Source organism: Lissotriton helveticus, chromosome 7 (assembly GCF_964261635.1).
Source record: "Lissotriton helveticus chromosome 7, aLisHel1.1, whole genome shotgun sequence".
Taxonomy (NCBI): domain Eukaryota; kingdom Metazoa; phylum Chordata; class Amphibia; order Caudata; family Salamandridae; genus Lissotriton; species Lissotriton helveticus.
In genome coordinates, this window is record NC_136068.1 from 382881091 (window position 1) to 382903962 (window position 22872).

Sequence of the window (22872 nt, forward strand, 5' to 3'; positions counted from 1 at the left end):
CCCAACTGCCCTGGGAGCAATGTTCCAGACAGCGACCTCTTCTACATGATTTGGACTTGTCCCTTTGTGAACTGATACTGCAGAAAACAGGCTCCTTCCTTGGTAATGTCATTGGTCATGCAATAACACCAGACTTTAAAATAATTTTGCTATAACTGCGTGACGCATGGGTAGAATGGAATTTTGAGCAAAGACCAAAGAATTGGTTTATGAGGTCCACGGTGCATCAGAAAATAATCCAAAATATGATGTCTATGGTGGGAATATTCACAGCTTTATTTGGATTTGTTGTTTATGCTCTTACCCTCCTGCTGGGAACTACGCCATTCATTCCACGACTCAGTGCTGTTCTCCTCGCTGCATCCATCCATCTATGAGATTTTACACTGTGCTGCCATTTAATTCTAACTTATACCTAGCTATAGGATGCAATGCATGCTTTCTGTGTTGTTATGATGAAATGCCGATAAAGTGTAAAAAAATAAAAGAAAAACAGTAAGAAGCCAGAGTACCATAGGACTATTACAGCAACAACATCTTAGCATTGACTGGTAAAACTAACTAGGCATTTTTACTTTAACCAAAATACTAGAAGAACTGGTCTTGCTAACAAACAAAAAAACTTGAAATGGGACACCAAAAAGAAGGTTGTAGTAAATGTTTTGTGAGAAATGGCTACCTCGAAGGGATTTGCCAAATCGTGAAGTTAAGTCACAGCAATAAACTGGTCATGTCCTTGCGACCATAACAGAGGTGTGTGCCTTTCTAGTACGATGCTGATTACCCCTCTAACAGACGGTCGAGAGATGTACGAGAGTAAATGGCAATATCTAACTAGTTACTCAGACATGCTTCCATTGCTGAAGAGGATATTGATGAAGACCTGTAGATGCAGGATTGTATTCTGGAATATCGAGTACAAAAATATTATGGACAAGATATTGAGAGATAAGATTTTGATAAGTAAGTGCACATAGGAAAGTATAGATTTACTTAACTTAACTCCACATCTATGTGCCTTGAAGATATATATTTATCTCTAAAGCACAGATGTTGAGTTAGGTATAGAAAATCTACACATACTAACCTTTCGATATTTTGTCCCTTGATATTCTGCCAACAATATTAGTGTCCCACATGCTTCTGTAGTCGATATTTAGCATCCAGACCTTGAAGAAAGTGTAGAAATGAGTGTATAGGTCTTCCAAAACCTGGAGCAATTCAAGAACATGTACCTCATTGAACCATCTCATCCAAGCTCAAGGTCACAGCAGCAGTGCAAAACACGGTCTCTCTGAAAATCAAAAGGGTAAACTCAAACATGCAGACTCTGCTTTACAAAGTCAACTGGCAGGTTAACTGATGGCGGCTGGCAGTTCTGAACAGACATCAGCTGGAACCTACAGCGTGGAGCATGAAGTCGTAAGTAGGACAGTTTGTCTACCAACTGCCAAGGACTGAGCTGAAGCCGACAGGATATGCAATACCTTCCAACTGTCTGTGAGCTCAGGAATCTAAGCTAGTCCTGCCTGAACCGAATACACTGTCCCATTGAAAAGGCATTATCTGTTAGGCCAGAAACCTGTTGGGAGCAGGGGAAAGAGTGCATTGCAGTGACTCCACATTATGACACTAAATACCCACAGTGTATGCCATTTATGGCCTTCACTACGCAATGTGTGCTTGAGGCACTGTGGTACCTATACCCAGGCCAAGATTTCCCTTTCCCATGGGACTGATTTTGACCAACATAAAATGTGAATATCATCATGCGCTTACAGTAGCATATATATGGGATTGAAATAGCACTCCTTTAGGCGAGTATAATTATTTTTGGAGGGCTAAACAGTGCTGTGCAGCTGGTACTAAGGGCTGTATCAAGAAAAAAGACGGTAGGGTGGGAGGCTTGTTCTTGGGACAATAACCAGGTGAGGAATAGAGGCCTTAGTGGGACTTGATAATCATAGCGAACAAACATAATATTTTCTTACAAGGGCAGTTGTTATGCAACATTTAAAAGAGTTACATTTTGGAATAAGAATAAGTTCATTTGATAGGTCATTCCCACTTTTTGCTCCCACGAAACCACATGTTTGACCCCAAAATTTAACTTCTGCACAGGATTGTGCTGTGGCACTTAATATAAGTAGTCTAGATGGCTGGCAATTACAGACTATTTTTGTGGACACTAAAAAAGGACGGCAAAGAAAACAGGGGAAGCATTCAGAGAAATGCATGCATATCTGTTCTTAGCATACTGGCAGGCTCCTCAGGGGGCAATGCTGCTCAACTTTTTTTAATTAATCTCTGAGTGATCTAAACAGGCCTTGTCTTCCTCTAACTCCCCTGGGTAAATAAAAAAAATAAAAAAAGAACCGAATGCCAAAGGGAGAGGTAAATAAGTTCACAACTTTGTGCAAAGCAGAAAAAGATGGTACAAGCAAGCACTCATATCTGCTTACCCAAGGAAAGGTTGGATGGCATAGTGCCGGTCATAGTGTTAGTCCTAGTTTTGCGATACAAAATCAAGATAACTTGCACATACCACACAGGGTGGTGAAGAAACTGAATGACAAACCATGTAGATTGCAACAAGAATATTACACCTCCTAGAATGTCATATTTAAACTCTATAACATTTTATCAACGCTTTACTGAAATTTCCCTGTTTGCATTTAGCCAGGATGTTCCCACTGAGTATGGAGATGTGAGTATGAAGATGTGAGATACTATACCTGATCGGCTAGAAGAGAGTTGAAAGAACCCCCCTTGGGGGAACAGGAATCCTTTGGCAGGCCTCATAATGTCCCAGTAGAAAGATCGCAGGTGGATGCTGAATCGCTCAATAGCATATCATGCAGCAGTGCAAGCTTAAAGTAGTGGTGGCACAAAGCACCGACACATCAGACTTGCACATCTTTCCTACTAGGTATCTTCGGCTGAACAGGCAGGCACCCTGAGTGAAATTAAGGTGGAGAGGTGTGGCTCAGGGGTTAGAGGCAGCAGACCCGGAAGCTGAGATCAGTCCTGGACCAGGGTTCAATTCCCCGCCTCGCCGGGTCTTGGGCTCAAAAATTCCACGGACTCGATAATTCTCGTTCCGGTGCCTACTCGACTCACGGGTTCACACTCTGCGACTCTGGGCAATAGCTTGCTTAATCTCCACTACGGCCCCTCGTGGCGGGATGCCTGGCTTTCACCTTGTGGATACCCTGCTGGGGTTATCTCACAGGGGAATACCAGGACGGGTTCCCAAGGCAAGCGCCTTGATGCCTTCGGGTGATACGTGCGCTATATAAATCGCAATACATTTACATTTACAAGGTGACCCTGGACTCGAGTCCACCAATAACGTTGTTGACATCTACTAACTAAGTTAAAGGTAAACCAGAAACAAGACCCATTTTAAAACATTTTAAATAAGCACATTTCACACACATTGCCTGAATTATAATTAACACATAATTAGAAATTGTAATTCTTTAAAAAAAAAAATACAAATGTTAGTAAAAACATTTTTTCCATTTTACAAGTGAAATATTTTTTTGGGTCTTTTCTTGACATTTGTAATAAAAAAAAGATTTGCAAGGCTTTAAAACTAATCCGATAACATAAAGATCTATTACTTCTTTATCAGTGTGCAGGTGTTGGCCAGAAAGCAAAAGATACACAAATGATGGCCGGAATGCAGAACAAATCAAACATTCACCCCAGTCAAGAGATCTGGCTTAAATCCATCATTCTTTTATTCGGCATGCCACCCCAGTTTAGATCCAGTAATATGCAAATCAGTCTTGATCCTGCTCATCATGGGAACAGTCCAGACAGAACTGGCAAGCCTGGCCCTCGCTGGACCAGAAACAAGCATCCTGTGACTGGTTTCGGGGTGGCATGGTGAGGATGCTTGTTTCTGGTACTGGGAGGACCTGACTTGGCAGTTCGGATTGTGGATTGGGTTGCCTTTCACTACCCAGACTCAAGTCAGAGCTTTTCTGGGCCTGACTGGGTACTACAAAAGATATGTTAAGGGGTATGGGTCCATTGTGACTCCCCATAATGACCTCACCTCTAAGAAGATGCCTAGGAAGTTGAATTGGACAGATAGCTGTCAAGAGGCCTTTCATGCCCTGAAGAAAGCTGTGTGCTTAGCTCCCATTCTGCAAAGTCCTGCCTACTCCAAACAACTTATTGTCCAGACAAAGGCCTCTGAGATAGTAGTAGGAGCAGTGATGTCACAACTTAATGAAGAGTACGAGGATCAACTGGCAGCTTTTATCAGCAGAACCTTGACTCCAGAAAGAAATGTTGGTCAGCTATTGAGAGGGATGTCTTTGCTGTGGTCTGGGCCTTGAAGAAGTTTAGGCCATACCTGTTTGCCACTCACTTCATTGTTCCGACAATCATGGCTAAAAATAGATGATGGGTGAAAACCTCAAACTTTTGAGGTGGTCAATTTCCCTACAGGGAATGGAATTATTTAGTGGGACACAGACCTGGGAGTAACCATGCCAATGTAGATGTACGTTCCTAATATTTCCACTTAGAATATGAAGACTCCGCTGGGAAAGGCTAGTCTCATCTCCTTTCAGTTGGGGGGGGGGGGGCTTATGTGGAAAAGTAGGATCTTTCTGGCATAGATACCCCCACTTTTGCCTAGTGTTAGTGTGATTTGACTGTATTTCACTGGGATCCTGCTAACCAGGACCCCAGTGGCAGTTCTATCTCCTCTAAATTAAATGCTACTTTGTGCACCCCATACTAGGCATACTGGGATACCCTTGTAAGTCCGTAGTATATGATACTGAGGTACCAAGGGCATTCCTAAACCAGGGCTCTCCCATGGACTGCAGCATGCATTATGCCACCCATTGGAGTCCATGCAAACTGTGTCTGTAGAGCTGCCATGGCAGTCTGTGTAAAATGGTACTTGTACCTTTCACTTTGGATAGGAGTTTCCCCTTATATCCCAGTCACTGCACGTTAAACCTATAAGTCACGCCTTTAATAGGTCCTTCAGTCCAAGGGTAGGGTGCATGGTTCTAGGTGTGTGGGTACCCCTGTATGAGCAGGGGTACCCTTACAAACCATGGACTCCATTCTCAGGGCTTTATAGGTGCGGGTCATCAATTATAAGGTATGTAGTTGACACTGACAAGTCAAGATATCCAACTAAAGAGTGGCTGCTCTGAACTTGGTCATGTTTAGTTTCAAACATGTTAGAATCATGCAACTACACTGATTCCAGTGTTTGGTACATGATTTCATGTACTGTGCAGCTTCTTAGAGGACCCCCCTTACCTACCAGTGTAGCCTTACAGGGTCTGCCTGCCAGCCAGCCACGCTGACTGACCCCAGACAGTGTTCTACCCCTCTGCCTTCACCTTTTTAGGGTTACTAAGGGCTCCCCTGATGGTGGGTCCTTGGATTCTAACCAACATCAACTTCAAGATCCGACTGCCTGTTGTCTTAAGACTGTTCAAAAACTCTTCTGCTGGTGGACACAGGAACTCTGCTGCTCTCAAGCCGGGATCTATGACCAGACTGCTTTTGTTGGGAAGATTACAGCTGTATCTTCATCCCTATGCTTTTTCCAGTTCTGCAACTCCATGGACGTGCATTCTCTAATTCACCAAGGACTCAGCCTGCATCCAAACCAAAAGAAATCTCCCTTGAAGTGAAGGAGTCACTTCCCTGCATCTGCAGGCACCTCTATGATGACGACCGGTTTGCTGATACTGTTGTCCCACTGACATCACCCGGCTCTGCAACTAAGGTGGTAATTTGTTGGCTCTCCAGAGGCCTGACCAGTCTTCCCTGCAACTGGGGTGACTATAATCCCTCTCCAGCCCACCTGAAAGGCCTCCTTGCGCACTGTATCTTTTTGCTGTTGTCAAGGCTTGTTGGATCTCTCCACAAAAGATCTTCAACCTCAAAGAAGCCCCAGCCTTCAGCATTGCACAGCTCCAAGATCGGCATCCTGCCTGCATTCTTTGCGCCGTGGGCCTTTATCTACTGTGTGCTGTTGAGGCTTCCCTGCGACTCCCTGTGCCTGCTGTCAGAGGGTCCTCGAGGGGGACTCAGTCAATCCCTGCTGGCTCTCCTGCATGTTGATGGCAGGCTCTGACTTTAAAGCACAAAAAGAATGAGAAGAGGGTCCAAGGGAAGGCAATTTAAAGACCTGCGAGAAGAAATTCCCCAAATACAATAATCATTACACAGTACTCCTCGCGTCTAACGTGAAGTGAAAAGTGTCTCTCTCAATAATGCCACTACGGGGAGCAATCCCTTTTAGGACAAATGCCCTCACCCACCATAGGTGGCATGCTTCATCATATGGCCTTCTCCTCCCAGTGGGAAAACCTAGTCCCACTAAGGGCTACAACTCCCTCACTGTGAGGTAGGAGCTCTGGGATGTTTTTTTTGGATGTCCTAAGATGTTAAGGATGCTCAGATCCCATATGTGAATACTAGGCATTGTGAGGGTGCAGCGCTGAATGAAATTGGGAAAATGTGCGAGATTCTAAAACTACCTAGTTGGAACAAAATAATTATTTATTCGCTTGTCCGAAGTAGCAGGATTAAAAAGCAGTGCAAAGCAGTATGAATTTATACTTCTAAGTTGGTAAAAACGGTCGACATGTTTCAGCCTATATGGTCTTTAAAAGTGTCCAGGCTTTCATCAGGACCTTGAAGAAAACCAATGCTGCTACATACGTGAGGAAAGTAAAGAAAACGATACAATACAGTGATATCAAACCAGTAGTCAAAGTTTGTTTTGCATGGTAAAACTGGAACCTATCTGTAGATAAGAGACACAAAAACACAAAGTGCAACCAGTCAAAATACAGTGCAATAAATATACCTTATTGTCAACGTTTGTGGGACATTACTTGTAAACATGTCCGCTCTGACTTTGCCTTGCAGGGCTAGTCCCACATACTTTGACGGTCTACAACACAGCATCTTCTCCCACGAACCGTTTGTGTTTGCTAAGTTTTGTTGATGGTCCTGTTGGCCACTGACATTCCTGCTCTCATCGACCAGCGTGGGACAGCTCGTAGACAGCTCCTATGCTCCTGCATCATTGCCTGGTCTCCACAGCTGGTGTTTTAACCTAACTGTGCTACAGCAAAAACCTCAAACAGGACTGGTATGGTGCTCCTGTGCCTCCTGGACACTTCCGGGTGGTTTGGACTCTGTCCCCTCTGCTTTCAGGTTCTTCTAGTCTGGATTCCACATCCTGGTTGCACGGGCATGGTCCATGAAACTGTAGCAGTTGATCTTACACGAACCTGCATTGGCGTCTATGGGTGGTTCCGACACCACTTCAGCCCTATGCACATGGGCTGCCTGGTGCGGGTGTCCTGGTTCCTGGGGTATCTATGGGTGGGGTGGCTCTCCAACCTTCCCTGATTCAAGTGGTTCCTTCGGGTCCTTTGGGAAGGGTCCTAGAACTGTAAATCTCCAACCCTGTGTTATCCTATTGACGTTTTACCCTGCGTAACGACTCTGCACCCGGGCACCTTGGGGTCCCTGGCTACTCACCTTGGGTGGCTCCGTGCTTCCACGGGGCGTCCTCCACCCTTGGGTATTCGTCCAGTTTTGGAACTTACCTCACATTCCACTATTTTAGTATATGGTTTGGCCCCCTAGTTGTGTCCCATGTGTTTTCTTATACTACTTCTGAATATTTCTTGTGTGTAGTTGATATCTCCGGATAGAAGATATACCAAGTTAGTGTCTAGTGTGTGTTAATAAATACAAAGTATTTTTATTCTCACCTGGTGTAGTTCTTTCTTGTGTGAAAAGCTTACTGGGTGGGTAAAGTGGTAAATGCACCTGCTTTACAACCTCCTGAACAAGCCTTAACTGCTCTCCACAGCCACCCCTTGAGAGCTCCGTTTTTCAGAGACCTAAACACTATCACGAAGGATTGCCTGGACTCAGTGCACAGTGCCTCACCATAGGTGGACACTATGTACTGAGTCAGCCTCCTACAGTGTTCATTTCAGAAATACATAGGTTTCTTTGATACCAATTTTTCACTCTACATATTTCACCATATAATTTGGTCTACACTCAGTACACAATGAAAAAACATTGTATGCTGCAACTCGGTTGTTGGATCTGGGTGCCTTGGATTCTTTGAGAACCTACAAACCCTATATATCCCCGCAACCAGAAGGGGCTAGCAAACGATACGGTATATTGCGTTTGTTAATCGGCCATGGAGACAAAAAGTTGCAGATGCAAACATGGTCACAAATGTCAGTTTTTCCTACTCATTTTCAATATTTCTTTATTTCAACAGTTAGTTTCTCTGGGAACACGTTGTCCCCTTGCTGAATTCAGAATTTTGTTTACTTTTCAGAAATCTGTAGCTTTCCTGTATCACTCATGGGTTTCACACCACAAACTGGAAGTAGGTTGAGAGCAAAAAAAAAGAAAAAGGGCGCCTCTCTGAAAAATTCCCAAAAACTGTGGTGAAAAATTCGATTTTTTATTTAGCTCTGTATGTTCCTGAAAGCTGGAAAGATGGTGACTTTAGCACAGACACTTTTATCCAGAGCACTCTTTTCTCTCAAAAAGTCAAAAGTTAGCTATGCTTTGCAGATTATGTCAGTCCCCTCCAGGGGAACACACACACTGGGAACCTTTAGAATCCCCACGATGTTGGAAAAAAAGGAAGCAAATTTGATGTGGATACCTTATGTAGAAAAAAAGTTATGCAGCCCTAAACGCAAACTACCCCAAAAAGCCAAAGAAGGGATCAGCACTAGGGGGAAAAGCAGTTAAGTGGTTAATGCTGTATCACTCTTGAGTAAATAAGCTCCAGGATTCTAATTCCAGGAGGCTCCAGGATTCTAATTCCAGGCTCCAGGAACCAAATCGCAAGCTCCCCTGATGCGTAGAAGTCTGCTGCAGTTAACCAAAGTGGGTGGGGTCGCATACACTGGCTGGCAACATTGCCCCAGGTCTCTGCAATGCATGTTAGTACGTGCTGTCACAAACAGTCTTTCCTCACTGTAGAGTAGTGGTTGTATCAAGCTCAAGCATAATGTCAAGGTTGAAAATGAACGTTTAGCCTGTGGTAAGGTAACATACCCTTAATTTGTAGCAGAACCAGATAAATGGATACCAGACAATAGAAGAGTGAGGTCGTGTAGCCAGGCCTTATCCAAATGAGTTACAAAGCACTCCTACTGTACTCTTCAGATGCTTTGCTCTGCATTACTGCAACCTTGACGTACCTCAAAGCAAGCTGCTTTAATAATGCAATGTTAGACAGTTTGTGCAGATACTCTGTGACAGATTTGTTTACGTACTGAAGCCATAGTTTTGCTTCGCCTATCCGGTTTGTCCCTCCTTGTGAGCCTGTTAGAGAAGCTTCGTCAATTTTTCAATCATGGTCTCACAAACAGGAGTTCAAAACATGAATTTGTTGAATGGAAGTACTAGTGGTATCAGGAGGATGTCACTCCAGACTTGGGCTGTATCAGGAGCTGAGCTATGTCCATCAGGGATCAAGATTTGTGCTGTAACAGCATCAGCAGCTGAATCATGTGCATTTGTGAGCGAGACTAGCTTAGCCATAACAGCATCTGAATTATCCTACTGAGATCGCACTCATGCAATAACAGCAGTGAAGTTGTGTGCATCTGGGATAGCGACACAAACAATAACAGTAGATGAACCATGTGCATCTGGGATTGAAACTCATACTACAACAGCATGTAAATTAAGAGCATACAGGATTGAGAATATTGCCATGAACAGTAGTGAGGCCAAGTGCATCTCAGACACTCACAGTTAACCAAGGCTTCAGACATCAAAATCATTTTTAGCTCCTTAATCTCTTTCGCATTGTTTTATGACAACGGGATGTTATTTTGATTAGTCTAAATATTGACATTTTGCTTTCCATTGAATCAACACTAAATCTTGGCTTTAAGATATACTTTAAAGTATTATCAATATTTTGCTTTTAAAACAATTAATTAGCAAATCAGTCTTTTAAATCACACTGACTATCTTTACCATACATTTTATTTCTGAATTTAATAAAATGTTTTTAGGAAAGAATGTCCTTTGGTGATTTTCTGCTAAAATAAATGCATAATTGAGGGCTTGATCAAATTAATGGATCATTAAGGACCAGTGCACAACAATTGGAAAGGAAACCAAAAATCTATGTACAGACACTGTATTTTCAATCTATATTCGGATCTATTGAAAGTTGTCTCTGCTGCGAAACAATGGAAGCAAATGCTATATGGTCTGATAAAACTTCAACTTTTGACAATCCAGAAGAGAAATTCATTTTCCTCCACATAATAGAAGGGAAGGAAATTGGAAATACATGATTCACAGTGCTTTGCTATTATCGTGTTCACTCTTTCTTTTATAATGTATTTGACTTCCGGGCTCTCTCTTATTGATACTTACTATTTCAACACTTTTTTTCAGATCTTGTCTCTTTTGAAGACATTTGAAGTTTTAGTGTTCCTGTGTCTTCTCGTTTCCCTAAATGTACACTCATCAATGTATTGTCTTGTTGTGGTAAATGATTTTCTTGTCACTTCTATATTATGCTCTCAGAATACATAATGTGTTATCTGTCTTCTTCACTTCGGTAGATCTCTATCCAACAGTTATTGTTTCATCACTTCCATTTCTCTCAGGGGCTGGTCTTCCTTTTTTCGCTCCACCCTCTCCAGGTTTAATTATCTTCCATTCTTATCTTCCGATTTATTTGGCTTTAGCATTTTGGCCAGTTCTATTCAACTAACATGGGGAGTTTCATCGTCTCCCTTCTTACCTCATTTGTCTTTTTCATAGTCCTTTCTTTTTTAGGTCTTGGCCTAGCGTACACTGTGCAGCAGTGTTCACGCAGCCAGAGTCCTTTTGGCAGGGTTTTGTAAATGGACCTGGAAATTCCACACGCTTGTGCGTGTGATTTCCCTTTTGCGGCCAGCCTATGGCCTTTCACTGCTTGCTTTTTTGTAAAGTAGACACCAATAGGCCAGAGGCGGGCGCATAGCTCCGCCCCTGGCCTATTGGTGTCTATTACGTGCATTTCCTGCCATATGCTTTCAATTATCAGGCTCAGACACGGGTGTGATAATTAAAAGCATATGGGCGTGCGCGCACCACTCACAGCTTTGTTGTTGACAAAGGCAATCACTTTCAGTTTTGCGACCGCCTTTCTCCTCCCTCCCCACTCCCCTTTCATCCCCTCCCCGCCATCACAGTAGCACCACTCACCAGGAATCAGCAGGGGCCGGCTGGCAGGCAGGTCCCAGCAGGTCAGCAAGGTGAAGAGGCTGAAGCGGCACTGAGGCAGCGCGGCGCGGGCTCCAGCCGCGCGCCCGCCGCGTGATCCAGAAGGTAAGCATGGCAGAAACTGCTTTCTGCTAAACTTTGCCTAGTGCTCTGGCCCTGGCTCAATACTGTATTTTTAGTCCTTCTCCGTGCCTGACGCGGGCATCCGTGCCAGTCTGGGACGGCGGGCTCCTTGGAGGCTGTCGGAGCCTGCCGCAGTCCGGGAGCCTCCTGTTCAGCGATCCCGGCGGGCGAGTCTTCTCGGGCCGGGGCCCTCAGACGTCCCCTGCGCTCCCTCCTCCGCCGCCAGGCCTCGGAGCCAGCAGCATGGGCTTCACATGGAAGAAAGGGGCCGGCTGCTAGCAGGGGGAGTCCGAAAATGTATTGCACAGCACCAGAACTGCCCCATTATTCGTAGTGTGGTATTCAAGTTCTGGTGCTGTCCTACACAAGTATTGAAGTCCTCAGAAGCATTAGTACTGTCCCGCTAGTTATATTATAGTCCTTAAGTAGCGGTGCTGCCTTGTAGGAGTACTGCAGTCCTCGGAAGCACCGGGGCTGTCTCATTAATTGTATTATACTCCTTAAGTATCGGTGCTAGCTGTACGAGTATTGCGGTCCTTGGAAGTTCAGTACCGTCCCTTTAGTTGTGTTATATCGCTCAAGTAGAAGTGCTGTCTTTATTGCGATGCATCTGTGAAGTTTTCCTAATGTTTTATTAGTCCTATTAGAGTCCTTAAGTGCTGGTGCGGCGCTACATAAATATTACAGTCCTTCTGTGAATAATGTCTTTTAATCATATTACAGTCCTTAAGTGTCAGCATTACTCAATTTTAAGTATTAGCCTTGAAGTGCCGTAATGTCCTACACAAGTATTGCAGTCCTCAAAAGTCAGCAGTTCTCTGCAAAGCTATTGAAGTGCTTCTGTTAGGTGTCACTAATTTCTTAATAGTCATATTGTCAGTACTACCCTACAATAGTACCAGAGTCCCTCTCAAAAATATTGCTACTGTCTCAGTAATATTACAGCTCTTATATTTTGGTACTGTTCCAAACAGGTAGTACAGTTCTTGTGTGGCAGCACTGCCCACCATAAGCCTTACAGTCCTTCTGTGAAGTTTCCCTAAAATCCTATTCATAGTACAGTCCTTAAGTGCCAGTATTGTCCTACACAAGTATCACAGTCCTTAAGTGCCGGTACTGTCCTTCACAAGTATTGCAGCCTTCCTGTAAAGAGTTTTCTTTGTCATATTCGTCCTTAAAGTACTATTTGTATAGGACAATACTAGCACTTAAGTGCAAGTACAGTCCTAAACAAGAATTTGAGTCCTTAAGTGCCGCTACTGCTCTATACAAGTATTACAGTTCTTAAAATCCACTACCGTCCGACAATTGCTGGAGGCCTTCTCAAAAGGTCAAAAGTCCAACTGTCATTAGTAATATTCTAATTCTTGAAATTCTTGTCCAGCCCTGTACGAGTATTACAGTCCCTGCGGGGCGGTACAGCTGTGCAGTACGCGCGCAGTCCTCCTGGGAAGTACCTGTCCGCCGGGCTCTGCGCCACATCCTACCCCGGAATGCTTCACGCGCGCGAGCGGTGTTCATAAAAAGGCCGTGCATTCGAGGCGGAATGCTCGCCCGCATTCCATCCGCTCTCTCTCTAAATGGCCCGTCTCTCCTGCCCGTCCAGAAAGCAGCCATAAATCGCATTGGTCTTGGGTTCCTGTGAAAGCACATTCTTCGCCATAAACCTTTTATATGCCTTTCCCAGCTGTGGCTTTAACAGGGCTGAATCAGATTGCAGCGGAGGTGCAGGGGCCGGGAAGAGCAGAAGGTCAAACTTTATGGTCACTGCTTCTGTGGTCAGGATGCTCCCCCAGCCCATAGATACCAATACTCCTTTTGTAAACTAAGGTTCTGGGAAGGACGATACATTGGAGGATGGTGCAGGATTTTGTAAAGCCTCAAAACTCTTGGGGCTACCTTTATCAAGTAGGTGCTTGTTCCTGATTGGCCACCCACCTCTAGAGTCTTGGGAGTACCATTAACTAATTAACACCTGCTTCTGGCTTGTCAACTATCTCAAGAGTCTTAAGCGTACCATTAACCGGTAAATTTGAGCTCTGGACTAGCTGCCCACCTCAAGAGTCTTGGAACTTCAATTAACAAGATGCATATTCCTGACCTAGCCATCCACCTCGGGCTCCTTGAGACTACAATTAACCAATAAACTTCTCCTCTTGACTGACCACCCACCTCAAGTCTCTTGAGAGTACCATTAGTAAGTAAATGCCTGCTCCTGGCTCGCCATCCACCTCAGGCACCTTGTTATTTCTTTCTACCTGTTTTCCGCTTGTTTTTTCTACATTGTCTTCCCCTAGCCTTGCCTATGTACTGTTTTCATTGTTCATGCAATGTTCAACTCACTAATATCACACACTGTGGTAATCATCATGTTAACTATTTTTCTTTTTATGACTATATCACATGACTAATCTTCATTTGGTATCACGAAATGTTAAAGGTCTCCACAATACTTTAATAAAAAACAAAGAGTTCTCACCCATTTGTCTAGACCAATATGCCATTTTGCTCTCTTACATGAAACACATCTTTCAGATTTTTTTTCTTGCTAAAGAAGTAATGGTTGGTAAAGTTTCTGGTTGGACGGCTGCCTTGCTCGGACCAGCCCGACATGCATACTTGAACCCTCACCTACCTGCAAAGCTAGGAGCACCCACATTTCCAAAAGAGCATTGGCAGCTCCTGACCCAGCCAATCCTCGTGCTCCTCTCATGCTGTTCACAGCAAGGGAGCAGTGGATCAAGAGTTGTGGTGGGGTGGGTCTGGAGGGTCGAACTGGTGAACAGTGAACTCCCATTCACGCCTCGAGTGAAAGTGCTCTCTGCTCCGTGACCATGGCGGACTGAATGGTTAGTAGTAGGCCTGCCGCTTGCTAATTTTTGTTTAAAAAGCTGCGTTCTTAGTGCCTCAGTCTGTGTTTCTTCTTCCCCGGACCTATGTTTTCCGTAGCGCAATGGCATAGGTCTTTTGCTATGGCCCTGCTTAAACACATAAACCCCGCATAATCTTTAGAAGGTAGAGGCACGAGAGAGGGGATCAGAAACTTCTCCTACTGCGTGGGTTACCCAGGCCAGCCAGTCCAGTCTAGGTGGGAAGTTCAAGTTACAACGGGGGAGCTTTTGAGACCTCACGTTTTTCTTCTGTTAGAGCTTAGAGGGCAGCAGCCAGCACACCTCAAATTTGGCATGCCCTTGTCGGTTCATTAGTGCCTGTCTTTCCGGCTGCGCTGTCTGCACTGTGGGTATTATTGTGGGACTCGGAGTTCCTGTTGTGCAGAACAAAGGATCCAGGGTCTACATGGAGAAAGCAATGCCAACTGTTCTTCTTTGTAATCTTCTTTGCTGTGCTGCAGACTGCTGCTCGCCAGGGCCAAGGCCAGTGCTGAAGCGGAGTCTCTTCCTGATGCTGCCAGCCACAGGATCCATGAAACCACCATAAAGCAGAGGACAGACATCTGGAGATTAAAGCAGTCCGAAGGAGTGACTCCCCTCCCTCACCTGCTTTTTCATCACCAGCTGCTACCAGGAGGATTTAGTCGGGGAGTAGTGCAGCAGGTCCCTCTCTGAGGAGTCACCACTCTGCTCAGTCCTGAAGCATCTACTGAGAGTGAGGAGATGAATGTGTGTGGTTTCGAGAGCTTAACATGGCTGTGAGTGATGGCTTGCAGGGGTTCCATGTTTAAATATCGATTACAAAAATATAGTTTACAAAAATATAGATGTAAAAATATCGATTACAAAAATATCGACTCCCTATACTTAAACGGGTAAGTACAATAATATCGACTCAAAAATATAGATGTAAAAAATACCGACTTAAAAAAATATTATAACTTAAATTAAATAATTAAATATTATTAATATTATTAAAAAAATAAATTACATTACATTTATATTTTAACTATTTATAACAAATAAACTTAATTTAATCATTATAAACTTAATAAATGTGTACATATACATATATTTTCTTAAATACATTTTATTATTTTCTTTATTTAATTAATAAACTTTAATATTTATATAAAGTTAAAATAAAAACATATATAAAACATTTTGAATAAAATAACATTTTCTATATTACTATTCCCACTCCAGAGGGTGCAACAGTAGGGAAAGCATTGGATAGCGTAGGTGTAAAAATTACTATTTCCACTCCAAAGGGTGCAACAGTAGGGAAAGCGTTGGATAGCGTAGGGGTAAAAATTACTATTTCCACTCCATAGGGTGCAACAGTACGGAAAGCGTTGGATAGCGTAGGAGTAAAAATTACTATTCCCAATCCAGAGGGTGCAACAGTAGGGAAAGCATTGGATAGTGTAGGGGTAAAAATTACTATTTCCACTCCAAAGGGTGCAACAGTAGGGAAAGCGTTGGATAGCGTAGGGGTAAAAATTACTATTTCCACTCCATAGGGTGCAACAGTAGGGAAAGCGTTGGATAGCGTAGGGGTAAAAATTACTATTCCAACTCCAGTGAGTGCAACCGTAGGGAAAGCGTTGGAGAGCGTAGGGGTGAAAAATACTATTCCCACTCCACAGGGTACAACAGTAGGGAAAGCACTGGAACCCAAAACAATAAAAAAAATTAAAAAAAATAATAATTTCCAATATAAACATAATTAATATATACATTTAAATATTTTATTATTAACAAAGATAATAAAAAAAAATATATTTACACATTATTTAACACTATATCCACCACACACCTAAAAATAATTACACAATTACATTTAATATTTACTAATTAATTAATGATAATTTTTTTAAATTAATTAATTATTTAATTAACCGATTTCACACCATATACACTTAAACACCACAACACAAACCTAAATTTAATTACACATTTACAATTAATAATTACTAATTAATTAATGGTAATTAATTTATAAAGTATTTAATAATCAATCAATAACAATTTAATTACTTCACACCATTTACACATAAACTCCACTACACACACCTAAAATTAATTAAACAATTAACATAATTGATTAACATAATTAATAATTGACTAATTGAAATTAATTAACTGATAATTATTAAATTAACACATTAATTAATCAATTAATTTTATATATTTAAATTACTTCCCACCCTATTCCCCTATAAACCCACAACCCGCTACGAAACTAATAACACAAAATTCAACATAATATACATGAATAACTATTAAAATTCAACAACATATATTAAAATGACAAGCAATTCTCATTAAAAACACTAAAATACATGACATTATTAAAAAATCGATATTTTTGTAAACTATATTTTTGTAAACGATATTTATTACAACTATATTATTGTTATCGATATTACTTACCTGTCTGTCGATATTCTGGTCAAACTATATTTTTGTTATCGATATTTCTTCAATTCGATATTTCTGCGGGGATATTTATGTCAGACGATATTTCTCTGACGATATTCCTGCTCTGCACCCCTCAGAGGGGTGCGCATCAAGGTGGGCGGATGGCATGGTAGACCTCAAATAAGGGGAGGGGCCATCAGAGATGTAAGAGAGGAGATGGCACAAGGATTGCATGCTTCTTGAAGTGCTGTAAGAGCTGTTTGTGTTTTAAAAATGCCAGTAATTAAGGTTCTCCGACTGCTTCTCGTCACCGACGATGCTGTGCTGAACTCACACCAAGCTTCAGATTAAGCATCTGGTGAATTCTGGGAGTAATAGACCAGCATTTTGCGTCAGTACAAACTTTTGACTTAAAAAGTGAAGTAGGAGTAAGAAACAATCTATTATAGAAAAAGTACAAGGTTTGAGTGATGCTCGCCGAGTGAGATGTGGAGTCCATTCTTGACAGTATAATGCTCCATATGTGAAGTGGAAAATCTTGTTAAAAATCATTTTCCCATTGTATCTCGACCTTCGTTTTATGTGTGCCTTTTCTCCCCTCAGTTACTTGCGTTATATATTGAACCATTTATTCAATCTCTTAAACAAGTGAGATACAGTCTCTGACACTGAATAACTATAAAATTAAAATCCTGGCCTACGCGGATGAGGTTGCTGTCTTGATCCCCCTGCTCCGAACAGAGGCTTACGTGCAGGGGTTTTACCAGCCCAATCATCCGGAGAAGTCGCTGTTTACAAGTTAAATTCAGATAAGACTCAGATCTTATCCAATGTGGCTGCTCTGGGTCAGGATGAGAGATGGGCACAGTCATTGGTGCATCTTGGGGTTACCCTAATTATTAACATCTCGGAGACTCTGGAGTATAGTTATGGGAAGTTGTACCAACATTCCATAGAATTTTTTTGTAAATGGAATCGTTGTAATCTTATTAAGATGATTCGCCTCCCTCTGTATATTTACCTTTGCATCCCACTTTTTCCCAGTGGATTTTTTCCCTAAAGTGAAGGCATTTTGGCAGAAGTTTATTTGATGTTATCAGAAACCTCACTGTAAGATTCAGTTCTTACAACAGCCTAAGGTAGATGGTGGGGTCTCACTTCCGGTCCTGAGGTTTTATTATTTGGAGTCATTTTTTTCACAGCTTTGGTTGGTTTTGTGTTGAGAGGTGTCGCCACAGGGGCGTATGTTCACAAAGTTTCTTCCGCTTGGCAAATCAATAGTCCCCGGTGTGGTTATCATGGACAGATTATACTTTAAGCAAACTCCTTTTAAGACACCTAAGGTTTTTCACCTCATCTTTGGTTCCTTTAAGGGAATATATTCTGGTATCACCCCATTTAATCAGGTCACATATTTGGGCTATTATCCTAATTTTTCTTATTGTATTCATGATGGTTTTAGAGAGACCTGGGGAAGGGTTCACCTCTCAAATTTAGGTCAACTATTTGATGGAAGAGATGCTGTATCTTCATTTGCGAATATACAGCAACAGATCGCTCTTCCTTATACAGTTTTTAGGTCTCAGCCTGCGTAGGCTGCACTTGCGCAGTCTCGCCGGCGAGATCTTATGTTTCTTAGTGTTGGGCTTAAACCTGCCCCTCTTCTCCATTGGCTGGCTTCCTAAACGGAGGCCAGCCATTGGAGGAGAGGGGCGTCTTTCCCTTTAAGCCCCGTCTTTTTGGGATTCGGAGTTTTTTTTTTTTTTAGTTTCTTTCTCCTCTTCCTATTGGCTGGAATTTTACATCCCAGCCAATGGGAAGAGGAGAGAAAGAAACACACGCCCTCATATCCGAAAATGACGGGGCGTTTCTCCAAGGCATTTCTGCATGACCTCGGAGAAAAACGGTGGTGTTCGACTGCCCTCCTGACGACTTGTTTTCTCGGGGACGGAACTGCGGGGTTTGGTTTTAACTGTGTCGGAGCTGGTTTTGGTGGGAGGAAAGGGAAGGAGCCAGGTGCGGGTCCCGCATTGGCACACTTGTTGCTGCTGTAGTCGAGCAGGATGGCGGGCTGCTGCCTTTCGGAGGAGGAGAAGGAGCAGCACAGGATCAACTCGGAGATCGAGCGGCGGATCAAGAAGGACAAGCAGAATGCCCGCCGCGAGCTCAATCTGCTGCTGCTCGGTGAGTGACCGCGGGCTTCGAGGCGCTGCCCTGTTACTTCTCGTTGCAAGTCCAGGCAAAGGTGTTGCAAGCTTTTAAATGCGTTTTAAAGATCTTCCTTTGGCTGTGGAGTCTTGCGAGCTTTATCGAAGTAAGATGATAGCCCTTGCAATAACTCAGTTCTTTTACTGCAAAATCAGTGGCTTCCAGATGAAAATATACCGTGCCCTGGCCCAGGACTGCTGTGTAAATTAAGCTCAAAGATAAACAGAGAGGGCTCCGTCGAGAACAGTCCTCTTACTGCGCTGCAAACCGAGAGAAGAAAATGAGCTGCACTGGGCCTAAATAAAACGTAAGTGTGTCCCGCTGTGAAACCGGAGTGCCCTCAAACCAGGCCTCAGTCTAGGTTTAGTTATTTTTGTTAGATAATTGTAGGCACACCGGGAACAGGTTTTCTATATCATAACGCAGTGCCTTGCGTAGTAAAAATAGCACTATTTGCATTGAGAAACATTGATGAAGGGATTTTGTTCAGTGACATTTTTCTGCAAGATTCACGAATACTCAAGTTAGGAATTCCATAGGCAGCATCATTAAAAGTTTCCTTTCAGATATAGGTGGGCGGCAGCAACGGTGCAAGATGCCATGAGCAGCGTTTTTAGGTGCCCTGAGCTGCGTTGTAAAGTTCTTTCTCTCTAGCACACACGGATTTAATGTAGCCATCAAAACCCTAGCAAACGTACCTCACAAACTGAACGGAAAAGGCAGAGGTAATGCGCTCTTGCCGTTGGTACACACAGTCACAGCAAGGGGGAGGGGGTGTTGGGGTGGGGGGGGGAGCGGGGTGTTGAGGTGTGTGAGGGGGTGTTGGGAGGTGTGTGTGGGGGTGTGAGGGTGGTGTGCATGTGTGCGTGTTAGTGTTGGTGTGTCCTAAAAAGTTGTGGTGTTGTGATGATGGATGTTTGTTGGGCCATGCGATGGAAAATGCATTTCCGAGGGTACCTGAGTGTTGATGCCTGCTTACGAAGCTTTGGCATTTGGCGTTCTCTCTTGTGGCAAAGAGGTCTATTCGCGGAGTTCCCCATTCCGCGAAGATGTTCCAGCACTTCCATATCTAGTTCCCATTTGTGGGATGGAGATCCCTGTCTGCTCAGAGCGTCCGCCAAGACGTTGTCCTTGCCCGGGACATACTCTGCTTTCAGCGTTATCCCATGTTCCACAAGCCAGTTCCAGACCCTTTGTGATTCTCGAGATAGTGAGAGCGATCGCGTCCCCCCCCTGCTTGTTCAGGCAGTGCATCATCGTGGTGTTGTCTGTCCTGACGAGCACTGGGGAGAGTTGAATGCGTGGTAGGAAGGCTTGTAGAGCTAGGAAGACCGCTCTTAACTCCAATAGGTTGATGTGGAGCTGGGTTTCCTGTTCTGTCCACTTGCCATTGATCTGGAGTTCTTGGAGGACCGCTCCCCAGCCTTCTAGGGATGCGTCCGTTGTTATCACATGTGGCTCTGCGGGAAGCAGGAACGGCAATCCCTGTGACAGGTGTTTGAGCGATCTCCACCACTGTAAGTGGTTGACCATGTTTCGAGTGACTCGTATGCGGTCCTCGAATGATCCTGTACTTTGTGTCCATTGGTTTGTCAACTCCTCCTGGAGTGGGCGCATCTTGAGGCGGCAGTGGGGTATGAGCATGATACATGAGGACATCATGCCGAGGAGGGACTTGAAGGTGCGGACCGGTAAAGTCTTCCTTGATGCCACTGACGTGGCCAGGGAGATGAGTTTGACTTTTCTTTCCTGAGAAGGGAAAGCCTTGACACGTTCCGTGTCTAGAGTCGCCCCAAGAAATGTAATGACCTTGTTGGGCTCCAGTGCAGACTTCTCGTGGTTGAGGGTCAAACCTAGGTATGGGAAGACCTGGTGTCCTTGTTGACGAAGGAAGGCTGCCACAGGGGAGAGGAATTTAGTAAATATCCGTGGAGCAGATTTGAGGCCAAACGGGAGGACACAAAATTGGTAATGCTGCCCCGCCACAGCAAACCTGAGGTACTTCCTGTGCCCTTTGAGGACAGGAATATGGTAGTAAGCGTCCTGCAGGTCTAAGGACGTCATGTAGTCCCCTTCCTCCAATAGTCCCAGGATCTCCTGGAGTGTTACCATACGGAACAATAGTTTCCTTAGGAACACGTTGAGTGCCCTGAGGTCGAGGATTGGTCTCCACTTTTTCCCTTTCTTGTGGATCAGGAAGAAGTGTGAGTAGAAACCTTTTCCTTTTTGGGTTGGTGGAACTCTCTCTATCGCTCCCTTCTGTAGCATGGAAGAGATTTCCTGAAGAAGCAATCGTAGGTGCCTGTGGGACCGTTTGCGGGGTGGTGTTGTCGGGGGGATCGTGACAAATTCCAGAGAATGTCCAAATTGAATGAGCTGGAGCACCCACCGATCTGTTGTTATCAATCTCCAATTGTCTAGGAAGTGTGTGAGATTCCCTCCAATTTCGAAGAAGTTCGATGGTGGATGGACTGGCCATTATGTAGTATAACAGGGACCCCCTGGAGAGGATAAAAATCCTGGGACAGGGAAATTGTTCAGTACAAAGGTATATACCCAGGCCTACAATTATGAAGACAACCAAGGCTATTTCAACAGCAAGATTAAAAAGGTGAACACACAAAATGACAAAAAGTTATTTTCTGATATTTAAGAATTTAATTCTAGTGATAAAACAATTGATCAATAACATATCGACATAACAAAACTGATATATTGAATACACTTAATACATTAAAAAATTATTTTCATTCATCAATTTCTTAAAAACGACATTTGTTCTGATAGATACGCAGATTTACAGATAGGGTCTTCCCAGATATTGTTGGGAGGGCTGTTTATCTCAACGCGTTTCGACACGTAGTTGTGTCTTCATCAGGAAAATATTTATACAGCCAATTATCTAAAGAGAACAAAACATATTTTTAAATTTTTTTTTGAAACATTTAAAACTGTGTGTTGAGAGACAAAATATGGTTACATAGCCTGGTTTGGTTTAAGGATAAAAACTATTTTATAATGCTGAAGTATTAGCTTTCTAGATGCAAGAAAGCTAATACTTCAGCATTATAAAATAGTTTTTATCCTTAAACCAAACCAGGCTATGTAACCATATTTTGTTTTTTCATTTTGTGTGTTCACCTTTTTAATCTTGCTGTTGAAATAGCCTTGGTTGTCTTCATAATTGTAGGCCTGGGTATATACCTTTGTACTGGACTGGCCATTGACACAAGTCATTGGCGGTTGCCAGCGGGTTTTTTCTGGTTCTTTCCCCTGCAGTTCGACTTGCCTGACGCCCTTGCTGCTGTTGTCGCGGTTGGTATTGCGTTCTGTTCTGGTTGTATGAATAGGAGGACCTGTTCTGGTATGTGCCTGTATAAGAAGATTGTCCTCTATTTTTGTCTCCACGAAAGGACTGGTTCCGGAATTGTAGTGTTCCAAGGGCTTTGGCAGTGTCCGTGTCTTTCTTGATAGTAGTTAAGGCCTCATCAATCTTTTCTCCAAAGAGATGCTGGCCGTCATAGGGCATATCAAGAATCTTCGTTTGCACCTCCTGGCGGAAAGAAGTGGCTTTGAGCCAGCCTTGTCTTCTGAGTACAGCCGCACCTGCCAGTTGCCTGAAACCGGTCATGGCGACATCCATTGCGCAGTCAATGAGCTCAGAGGCAGATGTCTGGCCTTCCAAGAGAAGCGAATGAGCCTCCTCTTTTACATCCTCTGGCAGGTTAGATAGGTAAGGTGCTATATCTGCCCAAAGTTGCCGATTGTAGCGGCCCAGAAGTGCGATGGAAATTGCCACCTTCACTGTCATGGCCGACGTGGTGGAGAAACGCTTGCCAATAGTATCCAGTTTTCTGCCTTCCTTGTCAGGTGGTGTTCACAGAGGCGATGCTGGGTTACGTGAATTTTTCTGTGCCGCCTGGGTTACTACAGAATCTGCCTT

At 43.5% G+C, this 22872-nt stretch overlaps 1 protein-coding gene across 2 annotated transcripts in view; it reads right to left on the reverse strand.

The window, feature by feature from the left end:
- The window catches only part of LOC144768497 (CMP-N-acetylneuraminate-beta-galactosamide-alpha-2,3-sialyltransferase 2-like), a 496260-nt gene that overhangs the window by 108742 nt on the left and 364646 nt on the right, over nt 1–22872 (reverse strand). The window lies entirely within an intron of this gene.